This window comes from Panthera tigris, chromosome A2 (assembly GCF_018350195.1).
Source record: "Panthera tigris isolate Pti1 chromosome A2, P.tigris_Pti1_mat1.1, whole genome shotgun sequence".
Taxonomy (NCBI): Eukaryota; Metazoa; Chordata; class Mammalia; order Carnivora; family Felidae; genus Panthera; species Panthera tigris.
Genome location: NC_056661.1, coordinates 102,913,018 through 102,934,282, shown reverse-complemented (window position 1 = coordinate 102,934,282; position 21,265 = coordinate 102,913,018). Strand labels below are relative to the sequence as shown.

The following is a 21,265-nucleotide window of genomic DNA, read 5'->3' as shown; positions in this document are numbered from 1 at the left end:
CTTTTCTTCACCTCTTCTATCTCCTGGTTCCATCTGATAGGTTGAGGAGTAGGAGCTAGAGAAGAGTTCAATCTTCTCATTTACGTGGAAGTGTTACATATTCTCTGGTTAACATTGACTGGCCATCATTGCTCTCTGTATAATGGGCATCTGAATGTTGTCCTCATGTGAGATTCACTTGTGAATGCTTTGGAAGGCCCACTAGAACGTCATCACTGCACTGAATGTGATGTAAACTGGATTCAAGCCAGTTGGCTCTGACTTTAACTCTTCGGGACGCTTTGAAATCATCCAGCTGGGGGACTTCCACATCTTCTGAACTATTGACTTGACTCATGGGAAACGCAAGCATCTTTGTCATAACAAAAAACTTGCTATCTGATAGGTCTAGGGGTGTGCCAGCAGCTCAGGTGCATAACCAGTTCATCCATCCCAGGAAAGGAGATGAGCTGGTTTGGGGGTGGTGACGAAAACTACTGTCTTCCTAGGCTGACCATTTCTTCTTCCAACAAATCCCCCTCCAACAGTTTCCTCAACTCTCTAGGCTGGGGATGGGAGTGAATAGGGTGTGTGAGAGATAATTGGGAGTATCATAGCTGGTTTGGTTCAGTTCCTCTTGAGTCCTAGAGAGAACTGTTGGGTCTCAATTGCTTATAGGATTTTTTGTTTGTTTGTTTGTTTTTGGTTTTACAAAGGTGGGATACTCATGACCTGTTAAACTCCAGTTTTGAATTCAACCTGTATCATTGCCAGATAAAATATAGATCTGCAGTTAAATTTGAATGTTGATAAATAAAAGGCAAATATAACACAGGGCATACTTACACTGAAGAATTTATACCTTGTTTATCTGAAGTTGAAATTTAACAGGGCATCCTGTATTTTTATTTGCTAAATCTGGCAACCCCATATGCAAGTTGGCAGTTACAGTGCAGTAGGGAAATCTCACTCTAACCGATTACACTCCTATGTGCCAGGCCCGGGGCTAAGCATTTTACATAGTTTCTGTATTATTTTGCCAGGCAGGTATTCCTACTTCCTTTATATAAGGAAAATTATTCCAGTTTAGAGAATGTTAGTAAAATATCCAGGATTACTCACATACACATAAGTAGTCAGGGGCAGAAGAAGGGTTTGGGTCCTGTACACTTAACCACACACTTCACTATTATCCTTGCTTTCCTACCCTCAGGCATAGGAATCCCACCCATTGCCTACTGTATTGGATTCACAGACACTTCTCACTCCCACTGTTCACATCCTCCTATGTGGTCCCATTTTGTTCGCACCATTGACACAAGTCTGTAATGTATTCTAACTTTCTCCTGGGGTTAACTCTGATTAAGTGCAAGTGGATAATATTTACTGTTTAGTAGTTAAAATTCCTTTCTCATTTTTCATCCCAGTGAGTTGACTGGTGGAGACTTAAGGGAAACTTGAAAGCCTCCCCTGCTTCTTTTTCCCTTGAGTGTAAAGCAAGCCCTACTCAAGTGACACCCTATGATTCCTCTCTGCTGAGTCTGACCACCATATTCTCCAGAGAAAGAGTGTTTAAAAGGAAAATAACTTTCAGAAAACTGAAGGAGATGCTTGTCTACCATGTCTAGAAGTGCCTCCAGATTCTTCCTAGGTTTTTTCTTGCCAAATATCCTTGCCCCTGTAATGCCATCTGTCAAAGACAAATAAAGCCAGACATATAGTTAACGTGGTAAGGACAGATTTAGACCAGTAATATGCTGTTACAATAGGGAAAAGAGTCCATCCAGCAGGATCAGAATTCAACTTGGGTTTGTACAAAGATGACTGGACATTTTAAAGGGAAAATGTGGAAACAGGGAGTGTGTTGAGTGGGAGTTGAATAGATTCAGGAAAATGAAAAATTACAAAAAGTGGGAAGTGTGGGTTGATCCATGTGAAATCCATCTGGATTTGCTAACTGGCACTTACTGAAGTGAGGCTCCTACCCTCCCACAGAGACTTAGATGCAGGAGCCCAACATCTTTAGATGTTGGTTGGAACAAACAGTAAATTGGGTTGGAAACATTGAGTTTTCTTAGGCAGGCACTTTAAGGGGGCTAGGTCATCCTAAGGAAGTAGACTTGAGCTCTTAGAAACTATGTTGGTGTTTGTTCAAGTTTTTTTTTTTTTAACGTTTATTTATTTTTGAGACAGAGAGAGACAGAGCATGAACGGGGGAGGGTCACAGAGAGAGGGAGACACAGAATCTGAAACAGGCTTCAGGCTCTGAGCTGTCAGCTCAGAGCCCGACGCGGGGCTCGAACCCATGGACCGTGAGATCATGACCTGAGCCGAAGTCGGACGCTTAACCGACTGAGCCACCCAGGAGCCCCTGTTCAAGTTTTTATAGGTCAAGGTTGAGGCCTAGTTGAGAATAGGACTCAGAGAGGCCTGGCTAGAGTTTAGTTGAGAAAGAATCTTTTCACATTTAAACCTGGGGAGAAGGAGGGATGACTCTGCCTTATGGTCTCTATCTTCTCTGTAGAACCAGTGGTTCACTGGGTTAAATCCCTAAATTCTAACCTATTTAGCATTTCTGTAGTGGTTATTTTTTCTTCCTTTCCCTCACTTCTCATCCTTGCTGCTTCCCAGGGATACTTCTTGAGAAGGAATGAGTGAATGAATGGTACATGGATCCTAGACTATGAATGATGGAGAAATAATAAAAGTACAGTTTAACACTTCAGACAAATATAAACAGAATTATTTAAGGGGAAATTAAAATAATGTAATAAGAAAACACATGAAAAGAATGTAACAAAAAGAGCACATGAATGAGGAAGGAGATTTATAGCAAAATTTAATAAAGTCAGATTTAAGGATTTACATCTATTACCTATTTTAAACCAGTATCCAAATATAATTGGATGTGTACTATGTAGTGATTTATTGGTATTCTCACTACTTTCTCTTAAGTTGTCTGAAAACAGTTTAGTGTAAAGACATACTGTCTTCTGATGAGTATGTGATGGGTCAGTGCTTCTAGGTGTAATGTAAAGGCTGACTATCGATTAACACATTATTTATGAGATCATTTTTAAGGAAGGCGTGAAAATATGTTGCAACATGGCAGATAATACATTATAATATGCTGGACCTTATGGGAATGGTGCTTAGTTGTAACCTATCAGGAAGACATGTGACATGTCTTGAATCTTGGGCCATCTTTATGAGGCAATTTAGGGTAACAATGAAAAATCCTTATTTTTTAATTTTGGAGTTATATATATCTTAAAGGCACTAGAAAGTCATACCAGCTCTGATTTTGGACAAGTCAGTCTTCTAAACCCTGGTTTCTTCAAGAAAATGCAGAAACAATGTTTCTATCTAAGAAGTGAAAATTAAACAAGATAATGCATATAAAGCATTTAATACTTGGCTTGCACACGGCAACAGTTCTATGGTAGTGTATCATTATCAGCAACAGCAGCATCGTGATTGTGACTAGTGGCATATTTGAGGCAGGGTAGTTTGGGTATGTCCTTCTTAATAAGGCATACTGCCGTATCATTATTTATGTCATTATTCAGGCGAACCCTAGCATGGTATAAGAACGATCTGAAATTCTGTTCCTATACTCATTTACAACATAAGTCACAAAAATGAGATTTGTAGCCAAACAGGAGGTTGATGAGTGAGTGTATCTGAATTTTCATTCTGGCTTGTTGCCTATTGTTCTGTGACTTGGAAAAGGCATTTCATCTTCCTAATTTAAATTTTTTTTTTATCTGTAAAATTTGGAGGAAGTAATTTGGAGGAGATAATTGCAGAAATCTACATTCTAAAAGTTTTATTTTAGCTATAGTTATCTATATCCAAAATCAACTGCTAGAGTGAACTTTTTTCAGAGTTATTAGTCAATACATGGATTAAAAATCTCCTGTTGATGACTTTAGCTGTTTCCAGTGCATATCTGATGTCTTTAAAAAGCAGTTAAGATGGAGAAAAAAAATAAAATGAGGATTTTATTACTCTAAATTTTTAAGGGAAAATAATTTTTATTGTAAAAGTTTTATCTGTCTGTTGTATAACACTCAGAAAATAGAGAAAAATATCAAGAATAGTGAAAATCACCAGTTTTACACTCTCCCTCTACAAACTTCCTCCCACCTTTTCCCAGTGTAACCATTCTTGACACATAAACTATGAATTTCCTAGGAATTTAAGATGCGTATAAAAATATAGAAAATAGGGCTATGCAATATTTGCTTTCTCATTTAAGACTTTTATCCTGGACGTTTATTGGAGTCACACAGCATGAACCTATCATCATTTTTAACAGTTGCATAGTATTCTTTTGTAAAATAAATCAGTTCATTTATCAAATCCGAAACTATTTAATACAGTTTTCAATAACTCATTATAATAGGCAATACTATGGATATTCATTGCTTATTGATGCAAGAATTTCTATTCAGTAACCAATTGCATTTCAGGTTAGAAAAATACATGAATTTCAACCTTTTGTGTATATTATCAGATTACCACCTAAAAAGCTTGTATATACATCTGTCTGTGTATTAAAGTATTTATGCAAGCTCAGCATTGACTATTATCATTCTTTTACATCTGGACCAAGATGGTATGTAAATGAAAAAAAAAACTATCATATTGGTCTTTAATTAAAAAAAAAATATATGCACACACACACATATATATGTATATATATCTGTGTATATATATATATATTTACTAGTGTAGTTGGATATATCTTAGTGAGTTTATTAGCCTTGAGGGGGTATTTGTCCCTTTCTTGAAAATTTTATAAGAGCTCACGTTTTCAGAAGTGTTTTAACTACCAGTCTGTTGTAAATTGCACATACATTTTTCTTAGTTTTCTTTTAATTTTAGTTTAAGAAATGTAGTTAAGTGAAGTTTAGGAATTTTATGTATCACATCTAGCAGCTTCTTCTTTTATGGCTTGTGACTTTGATGTCCTGTTTGGAACATTCTTGCCAGTCAAAGATCATAAAATTATTCATCAAAATTTCACTAGGTACTTTATTACATTTAAATCTTTAATCCATTTGGAATTTATTGTGCTTTCTAAAAAAATGCTTGTAGCTATTTTTAATAATTTTTACTTAGACTACTTGATTCTATAGTTAGAGGGGAGGAGATCTGAATCAATTAAAAGGCAATAATAAGATACAGTGACTTGTATTTCAGATGCACACCTGCCAGCCAGCATTAGTCCCTGCTGCCTTCTGGCTGGCTGCCTCAGTCACCCATGACACATCACAAGGGGGAGCCTTTGTGCTTTAGTAAATACATCTTATGCCTCCCAGGCCACTCCTTTCATTTGTAGCTTTTTGTCCAACCTCGATTTGATTTTTTCTTGATTATATGGAAAAGCAAAATTTGAGGTGTTCAGGAAAAACAAACACCCCCAAACCTTAAAAAGCTGAGGTACACGAGGCAAGAATCCTAAATACTACTAAGCTTGTATTGAAAATATTTTCCTCTATGCATAGGAAAGGTGTTTAAATTTTCTTTATTCTCTGGTTTCCCAAACAATTATTGGCTTAAGTTTTCTTAACAGTGGAATTCAGATCCATGTTTAAAATTGAGAGCTTGAATGAAAAGTAAAATGAGGCGCCATATATTATGGGTTTTATTTTTTTCAATTGTTATGCAAGTCACTGTGTCAAAGATAACATGATGAATACTAGCAAGGATTTCTTCCCACCCTCTGTTTATTTAACAATTGGCCATATTGTTCAATTAATTTTGTATGCAATAGTGTTAGAATTTACCTTCTGTTGTTGCCATCTCTTTCAGAACTCTGTTTTCTACACATTTGGGTAAATAGAAAAGGTGATCCTATTTGTGGCCAATCATCAGTAAATTTATATATTTCTAATTCCTTTCTTCAGTAAAACCCAGAATTCTATAGAATTGTATCTTCACTGGAAGCCACTTGTATTATTGTGCTGTTAGCACTTAACCCTCTAGAACGAGAAATGGGTGCTATCAAACAGTCTGTGCCTGGATGTGAAGCATATGCTTTTATGAATGTTTGGGTGATAGACAGATGTAAATGTGAAGTTTTCTTAAAAGAGGGTAAAAAGGCTCCCAACTATTCTTAGAGCACATATCCAAGGCTAAACATATGGCCTTGTCATTGCAATTTCCCACATTCCCTTTCTAGTGGTTTTAACCTTCTACTTTATTTATTACCCGAAGGCCTTATCTCTCCAGCCTGCTGCTACAGACTGCTAGGCCAGGATGTAGTGAAAGCTCAAAGTAATGAAACAGGATGATCATAAAATAGAATGGAAATGGCCACAGCCTCTGTCTGTGTTACAGCTGCCCAGGTTCTATAACCTGAGCCAAACCTTGCTAAAGACACATAATGTCACACAGTGCTAATCATGCTTCCATTCCTGCTACATTTGGTATCGTCAGAAGACCTTAGACTTCATGAATGTCAAGCCTTTTCACAAACTTCCAGGAAAAGTGTCGGCCAAAGAAGGAAGGGAAGGGAGACACCTGGAGGACCTTAAATGCTAAGATGCCATTTAAAGGGCAAATAGCAGCTCAAGTGAAGAAATGTTATGCAAATGAAGTATTTGGTGGTCTCAAGGTAGAAGACAGTGAAGAGGAAAAGCAATGAATATTGTGTGGTGATAGGTCTTGTATGATTTTTTCTTCCCTGTGCAGCCTTTAGCAAAGTTACCAACCTAGAGTCTCATGCTTCGTGAAGAATGGCTGACAGGTGGTTGACCACAGCAAGTTGGTAACAGTTGAATTAGTACCTTCTAAAAGATGATCCAAAGCTTTGGCCAAACCCGGTCGTTTGTACCTAGTGCCAGGGCTTCTCATGAAGGTGTGTCCCTTCCTTCTTTCCCCAAGTAGAGCAGAAAGGGGTGTAAGAGAGAGAAATTTGACTCATAAGTCCAGATGCCATGTACAACCATCTCTAGAAATGTCACATCTTTATAATGCAGCTTTAAGCTTTTCTATAATAATAGTAAGATATTTTCGCACCTCAGGTTGAAAAAGAATTTTTAAATGATAATATGTAGTAACTGTAAAAATAAATAACTGAGAACTCAAATACATGATTCGTGTCATCAGTTGATACTAGCATTTTGGAGGACAATTTGCCAACATCTGTCAAAATTGAAATGTATTGAAACCTTTGACCTAACATTCCACATCTAGGAATTTATTGCATAGAAGCACTAATATAAGTGAATAAAGTGACATGTACAGGATGTCACAGCATTATTTATAATCATAAAATGAAATAATTTAAATGTGTATTAAAATAGAAATCACTACATTTAAAAAGTAGGAATACTAAGTAGGTCGTTACAAAGAATAAAGCAGAACTATATAGATTACAATTTCTGGGATCTGCCATTTAAGTTGTGTGAACTTGAAGAGTTTTCATTCCTGGGCCTCAGTTTTCTAGTCTGCATAATGGGTACAATAATACCTACATCATAGCATTTCATGAGAAGCAAATTGATAATACATTATAAAATTTTTAGATCATAGTCTGGCACATACACAATAAATGTTACTTCTTCCAAGTTTTTACTTTTATGTTATTTTTTTGCATGGAAAAATGTACAAGATGAAGTAAACAAGAAAAGAAGGTTGCAAGTGAGTATAGATAATTTATGCCATAAAGATAAAATACTGAAGTAAAATTCATTATATTGATGATTTTTCTTACCTCTGGGTCATGGGTTATGATGGGATTTTACATTTTACCTTTTATATTTCTAAAATGTTTGAATTTTAATACATACTATCAATTTTTACAAGAAGCTTTGTGACATGCAGTGAATAATCACTCCTACTCCCTCATTTTTCTTGGCTCCTAAAAGGATTTACCATGAAGTTTCATATAGTCAGAGGAGCTGTAGAGTTTGGGGTTGAAGCATAATGAAAATAGAGCAGTGTCTCTCAAACTATTGGTAGTGAAGGGCAATTTTTTCATAGTAGACTATTTTTTTTACAGCGGTTTTAGGTTCACAACAATATTTAATGGAAAGTAGAGAGATTTCCCATATACTTCCTGCCCTCATATATGCACACCCTTCCCCACCATCAACATCCTGCCCTTAAGTGGTACATTTATTACAATCAATTAACCTATGTTGACACATTGTTCATAGTTTATTATTAGGGTACAGACTCTATGGGTTTTCACAAACGTGTAGTGACATGTGTCCACCATTGGAGTATCAGACACAACAGTTTCACTGCCCTAAAAATTCTCTGTGATCTTCATGTTCTTCCCTCTCTCCCCACTAACTTCTGGCAACCACTGATCTTTTTACTGTCTCCAAGTTTTCCTTTACCAGAAGGCCATATAATTGGAATCACACAGTATGTAGCCTTTTCAGGTTGACTTCTTTCACTTAGTAATAGGTAGTTAAGGCTCCACCATGTCTTTTCATTGCTCAATAGTTCATTGTTTTTTTAATGAATAATATTCCATTGTTTGGATATACTATAATTTATATATCCATTTGCCTACTGAAGGACATGTTGTTTATTTTCAGGTTTTGGCAATTGTGAGTAACGTTACTATAAACATTCATTCGCAGGATTTGTGTAGACATGTTTTTAGCTCACTTTGTTAAACAAAATGGCCAATCTATCACAGGCTTTTTAAAAACAAAATGAATTAGTAGCACAATGAAATAAAAACAAATAGAAAATACAAACCCTAACTTTTTATTACTGATTCAACAGACTTATAATTACTTTGTCAAGTTGGTATTTCCTTCCTTGTGTATTATCCTTTCTTGATTGGAACAATATTGTCCACATGCAGCTCAGATTACCCAGGATCTTTGCCCCAGACAGGGACTTTAGGTCATTCTTGTCAGTTGAGAACTACTGCCTTGGAATATAAACTCTCTGAGAGCAACACCCATAGTTTATTCATTTCAATGGATAAATGACATACATATTTGGACTTGTAGTCAGAACCTGTAGTCAGTGAGTAGGCAGAGTAGGTAAATGAAATCACAGTGTGGTATGAGTAGAAGTCCCTCATGTTCCCCACAAAATTGTAGATGTGCATTTGAAGTAATCATCACTGAAGTCATTTCTTTGCATTGAAATTACCAGATATGTAGAAGGTCTTTATTCAAATGCAAATACACTATTTCATAGTGGCACCTAAGTTCAGATTAGTTTATGAGACCAACCCTAAAGGAATGGACTGAGATGAGATAATGTGCATGATATCAATAGTCTCAGAGGGCAGACAAATGAGATTGAAATTTAGGGTCCTACATAACTAAGGTTAGCAAAATTTGGAAGGAGGGGCATTAGAAGGACAAATGCAGGAGCCAGTGGCCAATTGAAATTTTTGGCAAGGGGCAGCTCGAATTCTAATATTTGAACCTCAGTTATGATGTGTAATCCAAAAGTGTGGGTTAGTGTCTAATTTCCTTTAGTGTGCATTAATTTTCTTATGATGAGATAAGAGCCTTTATGCCAAAAATATAAATATAACAGAAGAACCCTAACTTTTAAAGATAACCTAATTACTTTGTCCAGAGGTTAATTGTAAATGAAAACAAGTAAAAAAGGAAACATTTACCAAAGACATTACAGACATATTTCACCTGATAGTTTAGGTGTATATTTTTAGTTGTGATAATTCTTACTGAATTTATTTACCAAATTGGCTCACATAGGGAGTTAAAATTAGCTGACATCCTACAAATTAACTGATAGAACTAAAGTATTAATTATAAGTCAGTGATTGCAGATATTTGTGAGTGTTCCTCCCACCCACCCCCCCCAAACCTTGACAAATTCCTTGCCACTTGAAGGTTAAAGTAGGTTGGATATAGACAAAAAAAATACTAACAAAATTCAACTGTGTAAATTTAAAGATTAAATTGGCTATGTTCTGGGCAGCAAATAGAAAAACAAAACTACAATAAGTTGTAGAAAAGGAAGGGTTTTAAAAGCAGAAAGGGGATAGGAAAAGGAAGTTTTTTAGCAAAGAATGCATTATTTCAGATAAGGTCCCCTTCTTAAAGGGGATTAAAGGGGGCTTTTGGGCAGTTTTCCTCACTAATGATGACCATGTATTTTCAGATTGATTGGCCAAAGTTTACATTCCTGGGAGAAGCTGAAGTTGCAATTAGGTTAGGTACTAAGTCGTGGTTTGCTGATATAGGGCTTAGCACAAGTGACTCCATTTTGGGCCTGATGTTTCTTTAAACAGAAATTACTAAAAAAATTAAAATTAACAGAAGTTCAATGAAATATTTTGAGCTTAAGCAAGAATAAATGGGATAATATCCTAGCAAACACTTTGCAAGCCATAAAGCATTATGTAAATATTTATTGTAAGAAAGTATTCAAGAAAATTTATTATGTGATTATTTATTGTTTGCTTGACCCCAAGGCAGTCAGAAGCAATACTCTTTAACTAATAAAAATGATACCTTTTTGATGTAAAGGCCATACAGTGAATAGAAATGGACATGATTGTTACTGATTTCATTGCCATGAAAATACTAACAAAATTGTTGTCATACTGGTAAGCCATCAAATCAAATCCATCAAATAAATTTAATGTACTTTATAGAACATTGCAAGAGCGCTGAACCAAGTATTGTAAAGGAATTAGTTATAATGGAAAAAGACGCTCTTTTGATAGCTTACAGTTTAAGAAGAGAAAGCAGAAACAAAGCTCATAAATAAATATAGGAAGTATATATACTAACAATCACATAGCCAATTCTGGCTATTCAAAATGATGCATTTAAGTCTGTAAAAATAATTATTCAATTCTCACTGCTATGTAGCTCCTTCCATCCCAAAACTGTCTGATTATCCCTGCATTCAGTTCACAATCCTTCCATTATTGCTGGATTTCCTTATCAACCTCTTTTCTTCTCCATACTGATTATTATGTCCACCCTAAAGGTGCTATCATTCAATCTTATTGTTTTTATTTTGAGTACCTATAGTTAGATGTTGCAGTGACTTTAGAAGGAAGTAGCTCTTTAGAATTTGGGTATAATAAAAGACCCTGTTGAAGATTGGTAAAATATAGATTTTATGTATGTGTGTGTTTTTCTTCATTTTTGTTTTACTCGGTGTTATTGTGAACACAGATTATTTTAAATTAAAGCTTTAAAACTAGCCCTTTCTTATAAAACATTACTGTCTCTTATTTACTATTTGTACATAATCACAAAAAATTAAACAGCAGATTGTTGAATACAGTGTTACATTTTAAATGCTGATATTCCCTAATTTTGATCAGTTTGCTTCCCTTGTGTGTGTGCATTTTTAAATATGCTCATAATTTTGTTGATTTGCTGGGCTGGCTTCCCCTTTGCTTTCTGTTAAAGAGTATGGTAAATGAGGTTTAAATCTTGTTAAAATTACATAATTTTCTTTCTCTCTAGGCTCTTTACTCCAAAATAATCTTTTTTTTTTTTTTTTTTGCTAACTCATTTATGGTCCCTAAATAATTGTTATGCCATATTAGAAATTACTTTTTTCTTTCAAGTTGAAAGGGGAAAAATTCCCCAATAGTGTTATAGCTATGAAGAACTGGGTGTTTTTAACATTTTTTGAGGGGACGAGACAAGTCTGTTTTCTTCACATTGAGAGCAGAGGGACTCACCAATTGAAGTGGGTTTGATTGATCTGCCTAAGACAAAAAACACATATTCTGACAAAGTGTTAATAAACTCTCTCTAGCAGTTGTAGGCTCTTTTCAAGATCTTACCGTTTGTTTTTGAAGTAATGAAATTTACAGAGAACTATTATAAGGTTCTAATTGAATTTCACAGAAGCAGCCCTGGTGTGACCCAAAATGGAGGAAAAAAACTCAGCTCACAAAACCCCACACGGTGAAGCAACTCTCTGCAGAATCATTGATTAAGAACATGAAGTGGAAAAGAGAGGCCCAACTCTCAAATAATTACCCTTGTTAATGAATACTTTTAAGATATGGTGTGTTGATGTTGATAACTTCTGTGGGACACAGGGAGACGATGAAAAAGATTGGCAGCTATAAAAGAGAAGTGTTTATTAAAATACCTTTTAAATAGCTGTAGGATATAATAAAAATACATCTTTAAAGGAACTTATTAAAATAGAGCCTAGATGGAATGGATAATTTCACCACCTGCAGCTTACACAAAACTTTCTTTGCTTTTGTGAAAGCTTTTACACACTTCACGTACTTCATGCTCTTTCCATCTTGGTGGGCTATGCTGAAAGAAGTTGATGACACGTATTCTAATGGGAAGGTTGTCATATTTCAGCAAACACTGATGAATTTAAAACATTTTCCTAAAAAAAAAAAAAAACAAAGCACAAACATTTTCCTTCTCCAGATAGCCAGTCATCACAAGTGGCACATCGACACCTGATCCTGTAGAAAATAAAATAATTTTACCTGCAAATTTATTAGTTTATAGAAAGCTCTTCATCCATTGTCTCTTGCTCTTCACAATAATCCAATAGGGTATGGAAGGCAGGCAACAGGGTTGTTAATTTTCATATGGGTAAATTGAAGCTAAGAGATGAAAAGACTTGCACTAGGTCACACAGACTTACACAAGGTCATACCATAGATAAGTGGCAGAATAGGGATACAAACTCAGTATTTTAGTTACAAGGATATTAGTATATCACCTTATAGGGGTGTCATGACGGTCAGGTGAAATGATGTGCACAGCCCTTAAGGCCAGGTCTCGTCATATTAGTGCTTGGAGAATGTTAACTGTTACTATCACTACTGTTGTTATTTGATAATGACTCTTTGCATATGAAAAACACTATTCAAAACTCTATATGTTTAATTGATGAGTTGTAGTATAAATAATGCCCTATGTAGGTAATGTAAGCTGTGCTAGTATTTTGGGGTCTTTGGCAAAGAAATATGATAAATAACTAGCCCTCTTTCCATTTAAATCTCTGATATTTCAGTGGCTTTGTTAGCTCAAAATTGGGTACTTGAACAGAGAATGTTCTGTATATCTGTGCCAATGCCACCTAAAAGTCCTCGAACATTTGACTTTTCTCAGGCTATTCTGTTTTGGATCTGCCATGGGTCAGGAGTTAATGTGAGTTTGAGGGTTTGGTGGAGGTGCACAACTTGACCGTTCCAGGATTATGGGATGAAGCAGCCACTGATTTGTAGTGGGTTGTCTCCCAGATAGTGTCTGGTGCTATTTGCTGTACTATGATTGTTCAGAGTTCTGAGTCCTGGGAAAGAGGCTGATTTTTTTTTTGGGGGGGGGGGGGAGGGGTGTCTGGACGTGCAGCTATGGTGTGAACTGAGCAACCATTTCACAGTAAATGGTATGGATTATAGTGCTAAGCTGGTGCTTGCCTTGGAAATTGACCTGTGCTGAGCTGTGGAAGTATTCAACATGTGTGTACTCTGTTCCTAAAACACCAGGAGGCAATCTTCACTACTTAACTAGCACAGGTGATTACTATAAATAACAGATCTAATTACTAAAATTAATTTACTATGGTTTATATTAGGTGGCGTTACTATGACCAAAAAATTTCCTATTTTTATATTATGGTATATTAGGCAGTGACTCTACTATTTTTTATTAACAGATTGAACAATGAATGAATCCAGTGGCCAGATTTGCTTTTTTTCCCTAATATGTGACTATAATTTGAACATCAGAATTCTGACGGTAGGACCTATGAGACAGAGACATAAACTGCTACCAGGGCCCTGGAATCCTTAAAGGGAAGATCAGGAGAGAAGAACGTTTTCTCTACTCCTTTGGAAGGTGCAAGGAGAGTGACCCAGACCTCTGACCTTATCCATAGAAACAAAGAGAACAAAAGAAGGCAGGGATTCAGGTTTTTCCTCCTTTGATTTTATACAATTATATTGCCTTGACTGCCTGACCTCAAAATGAAATCCAAGCTTTCCCCAGGGAGCATTGACAGGGCCAAAAAAAAAAAAAAAAAAAAAAAAAAAAATTGTCTGGGAGCTTCAGGCCTATCAACTCCAGATGGGATGAAGAAAAAAAGTGCTTGGGATTATATTTTACAGAAACAGGCATTACCTGACTGGCCAAGACAACTGTTTTAAAATCACTTTATTGCTCTAAGTCTTGGGATACATTTGCTTGTTTTAAAAAACTGGAAATACATATTTTTGAAAATAATAACTGAATATCTCTCGTCAAAAGTAGAATTTAATGTGTTAGCTGGGGAGCTTGCACTGCTAAACAAAATTAGTATTTCTCCTTCAAACAAAATTAGTATTTGATTTCCCTGTTAGAGGAGAAGATACCATTTTTAGCTCTTCTCATACTTTAAAACATATTTTCTAACTCTATTAATGGATTCAGGTTTCAGAGGCATTATGTAATTCATGGAGCTGGTGTAAACAGTAGGGATTTCTATATCTAGTATGGTTGAAGTGGTTCAGTCATGTCTCTGAAAAAAGTCATCCTGGCTCAGAAGTGTCTTCATAAAGATTTGATCCCAATCAAACACCTTTAATGAAAATCTTCCCCAAATTATCACATATCATCAACGAGTATTTATTTAATGTCCATTTGAAAATGAATCTGTGCCAGATAGTTTTCAAACAGGTTGAGCAGCTGTAGTTTGTATTGCCTGCTGGAAATTTACAGTAAATAAGAGTCTGGGGATAAAAGAAAAATATCCCCAAATGATTTTTATGGAAAGACAAGTGATACCTTAATTGGCAGCCTTATGATTAAATCTGAAATGCTGTGGCCTTTTAATTTTAAATGGCATATGCAGACTCAGGTGCCACAGACACATGGCTGAAGAGACAGTCTTGGATCCTCACATAAATGCTTGGGAGCCCCTTGCCTGCCTGTCATTTAAGGATGTGTGGCAAACAGAGCAGGAAAACCAAAAAGAGACCATGAAGTCTGCACATGCTAGTGCCTCACAGGGTGTTTTTTCCATTAGATGTGGTGGGAATACTCAGGATAAGCATTTCTAAATAAAGATTTTAGCCATAGGGATGATGAATTGATGAAAGCAGGCTCTTAATCTACTCCTTTGTCCTCAAAGTTATGTGGGCCTCAGATGACAAAAAGTCAGTTCTTATTCATCACCTCCCAACATGGCTGGTCTTGGTGACAGGTAAGCATGGCAGAGTCAAAGTTTCATAGTACGTGAAATTTATAATTTTTGGAGTCCTCTTTAAGAGAAAGAATTTTGCATATATTCTTTCTGTAAAATTTAGAAAAATAGATGAATGTGTGAAAACATTGTAGGTCCTTTCCCAGGCTTTGGACAATACAGTGTGAACAGTGAGATGATATGGTGGGAAGGGCACGGAAATTCAAGCTTCATTAGAGGTTAAGCTCCCTCCATTCTGGTGTACTTGGGGGGTTAATGTAGGAAGACAATTCCTCTGCTCCTTGGTAGCCTACGGTCCCAGGTTAAGTTGTTGGTTAATTCACTTAAGTGTGGTCTGCAAGGTTATGGCATGTCTGCACTATTGCCCAAGGCATCACTGTAGTATCAGAATTGGCTTATCCACAATTTGGGTTTTTTAGGTCTGCCTACTTAGTGCCCTCATGTCCTCTGTAGTATAAAACAGAATAGAACAAAGTGTTAGATGAGAAAGAAAATCCAAAAATAATGTTTACTTATTTAAGCTTAAAAAATCTGGTAAATGAGAAGAAAAATACTCTTGAATATTTGGCTATGAGAACATTGGAAACGGTCATAATGGGTTTTTGAAAACTCTCAAAGAAAATGCAAGGATAAAAAGGAATTGAAGTCAAAATCATTGGACTTTAATAATAAAAATACTTTTTAGTAAAATATCAAATGCAGTATTTGCATTTGTAAGATTGCAATTCTGGATGAGCTCTTATGATATAAAGATGAGTTGTACTGAATTGTAACTAGTGAGGTAAATCCTTATTTGGTCATCTTAGGGTATGAGTCTTGGAGAACAGGTTAGCTTTTACTTTGTTTTACTTTGTTTGCAATGATAATAGTGAAATTGAAATAAGATGGTTCAGCAAAAACCATTGGTACCCATCCATTGTTCTCTGTGAATTACCTATAGACTATGATCAGCTATCTGTAATTTGCTGGGATAGAAGTAAATTACATCTCTTTTAAAAATTCTTAGTTTCTTGCTGTATTTATAGAATCTGAATAGGTACAGCTCAGTTTAGAGCTGAAAGATAGTTTCCACTTGTATATAGGTTTGCTTACCAAAAACAATGGTTGCAATAATATCATAGTAATTACAATGGTAGAGATTTATGGGATGAATATGTTAGATCTGTGAAGTGGGTACAATCTTCGGTTCCCTGTACAGATCACCATTACTAGGCTGGTGCACCCATCCCTACATGCTGTGGGTATTAACTGCTTAGAGCTCATGGGTGCATTATTTTTTTGACTCTAGGCTGATAAGAATTTTATCAGAACCTCACCTCTGGTTGACACACCTATGAAGTTCAATTCAGGTTCCCAAGCTCTCTGTGGAAGCAGTCTGAAGCTACATCATGGTCCAGCTTCTTCCCCTGCCCTGCCTGTTTTCTTTAGTTTCTCAAAAGCACTACCTCAGTAGATCACTTGCCCAAGAAAATCCATTTCAAGCTATGCTTCTAGGGAAACTGACCTGGGAAAAACTCAGAAAAGATAGAGTACATCAGGTGCTTTTATATTTCCACTCAAGATTTTGATGCATGGCAGTGAAAAAGGTAAGAGAGAGGATAAAAGTAGGGGTTCAATTCCATAATTTCAGTATTTAAAATGGCTGACAAGCAAGCAGCAAAGTGAACTTTTCAATTAAATATGCAATAATTTTCTATAGTTCTTGGCATCAAACCAGAACAATGCCCTTCTCCTAAGAAGTGAATCTTGCTAGTCATTATGAAACCAAGCTGTACATTCTGGCATGGGTTGACATTTGCCCCCTGGTCAGGGTCAGGCATTCTGTGATACCAGACAGCCAATTTCAAGCATTGCTGGAGTCACAAAATGAGCCATTCGTACGACAACAGAAGCCTTTGAAAAGGCAGGTGATGCAGGATGCTTGGGCTTCTCTTGGCAATTCTGCAGCAGGGCCAAAGCCAGATGCCAAGCTGTTTATCCGTCTGCTGTTGACTCCATTCTGAATTAGCTGAACAGGGCACAACACCTGTTGATTTAGGAACAGTTTTGAAATGAGTAAATGATCTTTTATGAAGGCCAGACATAAAGTCATGATACCAAGATCACTGATATTAATATTGCATTTTTGGTATTCAAAGGATCTTTCTCAGTATTGCAGAACAGCATGCAAGAGGCTTGGCAGCTGTGATTCATACCCTAAAAGGCCATTTTGGAGGCAAGCTTTGGAAGAACTTGCCGTGAGGTAGCAGATGTTTTCAAAAGATAGTCAAATTAACTTTTTCCCCCCATCTCCTATCTGAAAGTGAAATGACTCCATGAAATGAGCTATGTATCTGGAAGGTCGAGTGCCAGAAGAGAGATGCAGGAGATGAGGCTAGATAGAAATCAGGCAGGGCAATGAAGGACTCCATTAAGCATTTTGGAGCTTATGCTAAACTGAGAGTAAAGCCATTCAAGGGTTTAAGCATTGAAGCTATGATTATGCTTGCATTTTAGTGAGTGAGCTTTCAGATAAACATTATCTCACTGGAACCTTAAAATAACTCTAACGTAAGAAGGTTTGGCATTATTCACTCCATTTCACATGAGGAAACTGAGGCTTAGTGACATTCAGTCACTTGCCTAAAGTCATACAACTCGATGGTGCAGTGAAGACTGAGTCTCCCATTCTGATTCCACATCCTACCATAGAATTTTTATGAGTGGTCACAGTACAAATGAAACAAATGAGGAGTTCCAATCCAAGAGAGCAGACTACGCACACATGCTCAACTGAAATTGATGAAAGAGGAGGATGCCATTATAAAAATAGATGAAGGAAGAGACAAGGTTGATGATACTGATGTTCCAGCTGTATTAAATTCTCACACAGAAACATCCACACTCTGTCAAGTGTGTAGGAAGGAAAACCGTGTATATTTTTTTGCATTGGCAGTTGTCACACCCAGGTGCACACAGACCATAGAATATTTTCCTGACTCTTAGGAAGATGCCCACATCATTTTATAGAAGCAAATAAGATAACATTTCTACTTTATTTCTAGACTGCTTCTCCTGGATCAACCTTCTATGTGAAATGTAAAGGTGTCCACAAGTGATGGGGAAGTTTTATTTTCAATCCAGTAGATTTCTGGTCCTTTGCCCTGTATTCCTAAGGCTAACACTGCATAAAACATTTTGTCAGATTGTGGAGTGATGATAGGTGGCTCTAGTCTCTGGCCTAGGGAGAGATCAGACTCAAGCTGAGTGACTGGGTAGAGTTTTTTGGACTAGATACCTTAAGGTAGTGACCACACCTCCAGATGAATGCTCAGTGATTAGGCAGGCAAGTGTTGTATGGGGTGCTGACTCTAGAGTTTTCACTTAACACTAAGTTCCTTAGCATATACAGATGATCATCTTTTCCATATTGTGCATGTATAGAGCTATGCAGTATTAGTGGGCCATGAGCCTATCCCTGGTGACCTACTGTGGCCATCCATTTTTAATATTTCTTGGGGGAGAGTGCAACAACATCAGGAAACCACTGCCTTTGCAATTATTGCCTGGTGACAGTGTCAAAGGAATTTGCTTTGCCTACATAGTAGGGAAGTATTTGATGCAGGTATACTGAAGATCATTCTTTGATTTGTTATCCTGACATAATGTGCAGTCTATCATAATATGTCATTCAATTTTAGATTCGTAGGCTATGGCTTGAAATCAACCTTCATTCACAATGTGAAGTAACAGAGGGAGTGTACAGAACTATATCTAATTTTATAGTATTAAACATACAAATTGTAGAAATAACATTAAAGGATATATTAAAATTATCTCTGAATAGGTTTATGGTAGTTTATATTTGCTTTTGTATATTTTTTCCTGGATTTTTAAAAACTTGTGCAGTAAACATAAATATTTCTTTTGTAACCAGAAAAGTAAATATTATTTCAAAGACTACAAAATACTATCAGTCTCTGTATCTCGTGGCAGCAAGTAGGGGCAGTGATTATTTTTCAGTTTTATACCTGGACAATGTGTTGTTATATAGATGAACTAAATGTAAACAGGGTAAGACACTCCTATGAGATTTCCCAAGCATTGCACTGCAGTATGTCTTCTGATTAATAGTGTAGTATACCTTCCTTCTTAATGATGTTCTTGATTTTTCTGGCATTAAATATAGCATTTTTTGTTTGTGTTGTATCATTGAATTATTCTTTTCTTTATCTGGATCTAGAGTTTATTGCTTAAAAATGGTGTTCAGATCGGGGTGCCTGGGTGGCTCAGTCGGTTGAGCATCTAACTTCAGCTCAGGTCATGATCTCACAGTTAGTGGGTTTGAGCCCCACACAGGGCTCTGTGCTGACAGCTCGGAGCCTGGAGCCTGCTTTGGATTCTGTGTCTCCCTCTCCCTTTGCTCCTCCCCCACTCATGTTCTGTCTCTCTAGCTCTCAAAAATAAATAAACATTAAAAGTAAAAATTGAAAGAAATGGTGTTCATATGGAGAGATAGGCAGTCATGCTGCCTTCTTTGTCTTATGAGAACAATGACCTTATTTCTAGGATAGGTTGAAAACAAATTAACCCCCTCAAGTAATGGAAGTAATGAAAATGTAGGAAACAGCCAATATTTTATTTTTTCCACTTCATTATTGTCAATTATATTATTTACATGCACTCCTCAAAATTTCATGCAAGTATTAAGAATAGGGATATGAAAACTACATAACTATATAGAGAGAAGTTTATAATGTATTTAGTAGAAAAAAGAAAGCTATAATTCTAATAAAGACTGGATTAGAGAGGTTGGATTACTAGTGATTTTTAAATCTTATTTTCAGTATTTTTAAATGATAATATTACTCTTATACTGAAAAAATGTTCTCCACAATTCAAAAAGTTAAATACATTATTACTGTTCTGAAATTTCCATGAACTAGCTTTGTATAGTGGCAGTATCATAGTTAATGAGGTTTATCTGAGGCGTAATTATTGCTAATTAAAATTTCTATGAACCAAATTGGCCAAATCTAGAATATTTTGTGTAGGGGCAGCTCATTCAGTTGAGCGTTGGACTCTCAATTTCTATTAAGGTTATGATCCTACAGTTGTGGGATCGAGCCCTGCGTCAGACTCTGTGCTGAGCGTGGGTCCTGCCTAGGATTCATATTCTCTCTCTCTCTCTCTCTCTCTCTCTCTCTCTCTCTCTCTCTCTCTTTCTCTCTTCCTTTCTGTTTTCCTCTCTCTCTCTCTCTCTCTCTGTCTGTCTCTCTCTAAGAGAAAAATAAAAGGAAATATGTTGTGTAGATGAACAAGAAATAGCAATGGAAAGGAGAGGGTGGCTGATTTACCTTTGTCTTCTGCATACCACCCAAATACAGATTCATGCTAGGGTTTGGCAAGACTCCAAGGATGATGCCTATAGCAAATTCCACAGTCAGCTCAGATAATGTAACATTCAGGATGTCAGAAACGCCAATGTGCTGAACACCTTTCCAAATTACGCAATTCCATTCATGTTCTCTAGCAAAATATTATATTATTCAAATTTCATCTTAGAGTAGTAGTTGGTTGCCTACTTAACACCCATTTCCCCCTCTTCCCTTCCTATAAGAAGTCTGTTTTAATGCAGCTCATTACTATAAGGAGTAGCTCACCTTTTGTCAAGCTCTAGGGGTGAAAATGGCTTATTGATTACGTTTATCAATGATTCGTGCAGATACGGGCTTTCGATATAATTTGGGCTAAAGAGTATGAGGAAAGTTTGCTGAAGGCTTCTGGAAAAGTTGATCTTAGTATGAATGGAAAACTTGGAATCCAGGGAAATTATTTCTTGTCTTCTATATGTTGTCCTGAAAAAATGTAATGCCCAGACTGCTGCAGTGTGAGCAAGACGCTGAACTGTAAGAGAGTTTAGAGAAGTCTCTTAATTAAGTCAAATTTAAAGCCTACCCTACTTAGGCTTTCAGGTAGGTGAGCCAGTAAATTCTTTAATATGTAAGCCAATTTAAGTTAATTGTTTTAACTCAGTGCTGAAGCCATCTTAACATAAATATCTGGCATTTTTAACTGTCTGAAGTATAAACTATAATTCTAAGAGCTAGATCAATATGAAATAAAGAGTGGATTGTTATATTCTTATTATATCAATGCT

General features: G+C 36.3%; 1 pseudogene; it reads left to right on the top strand.

Moving 5' to 3' along the window:
- The first annotated feature begins 20,049 nt into the window (after positions 1–20,049).
- Positions 20,050–20,169, top strand: LOC122236863 (annotated as a pseudogene).
- Positions 20,170–21,265: the final 1,096 nt, after the last annotated feature.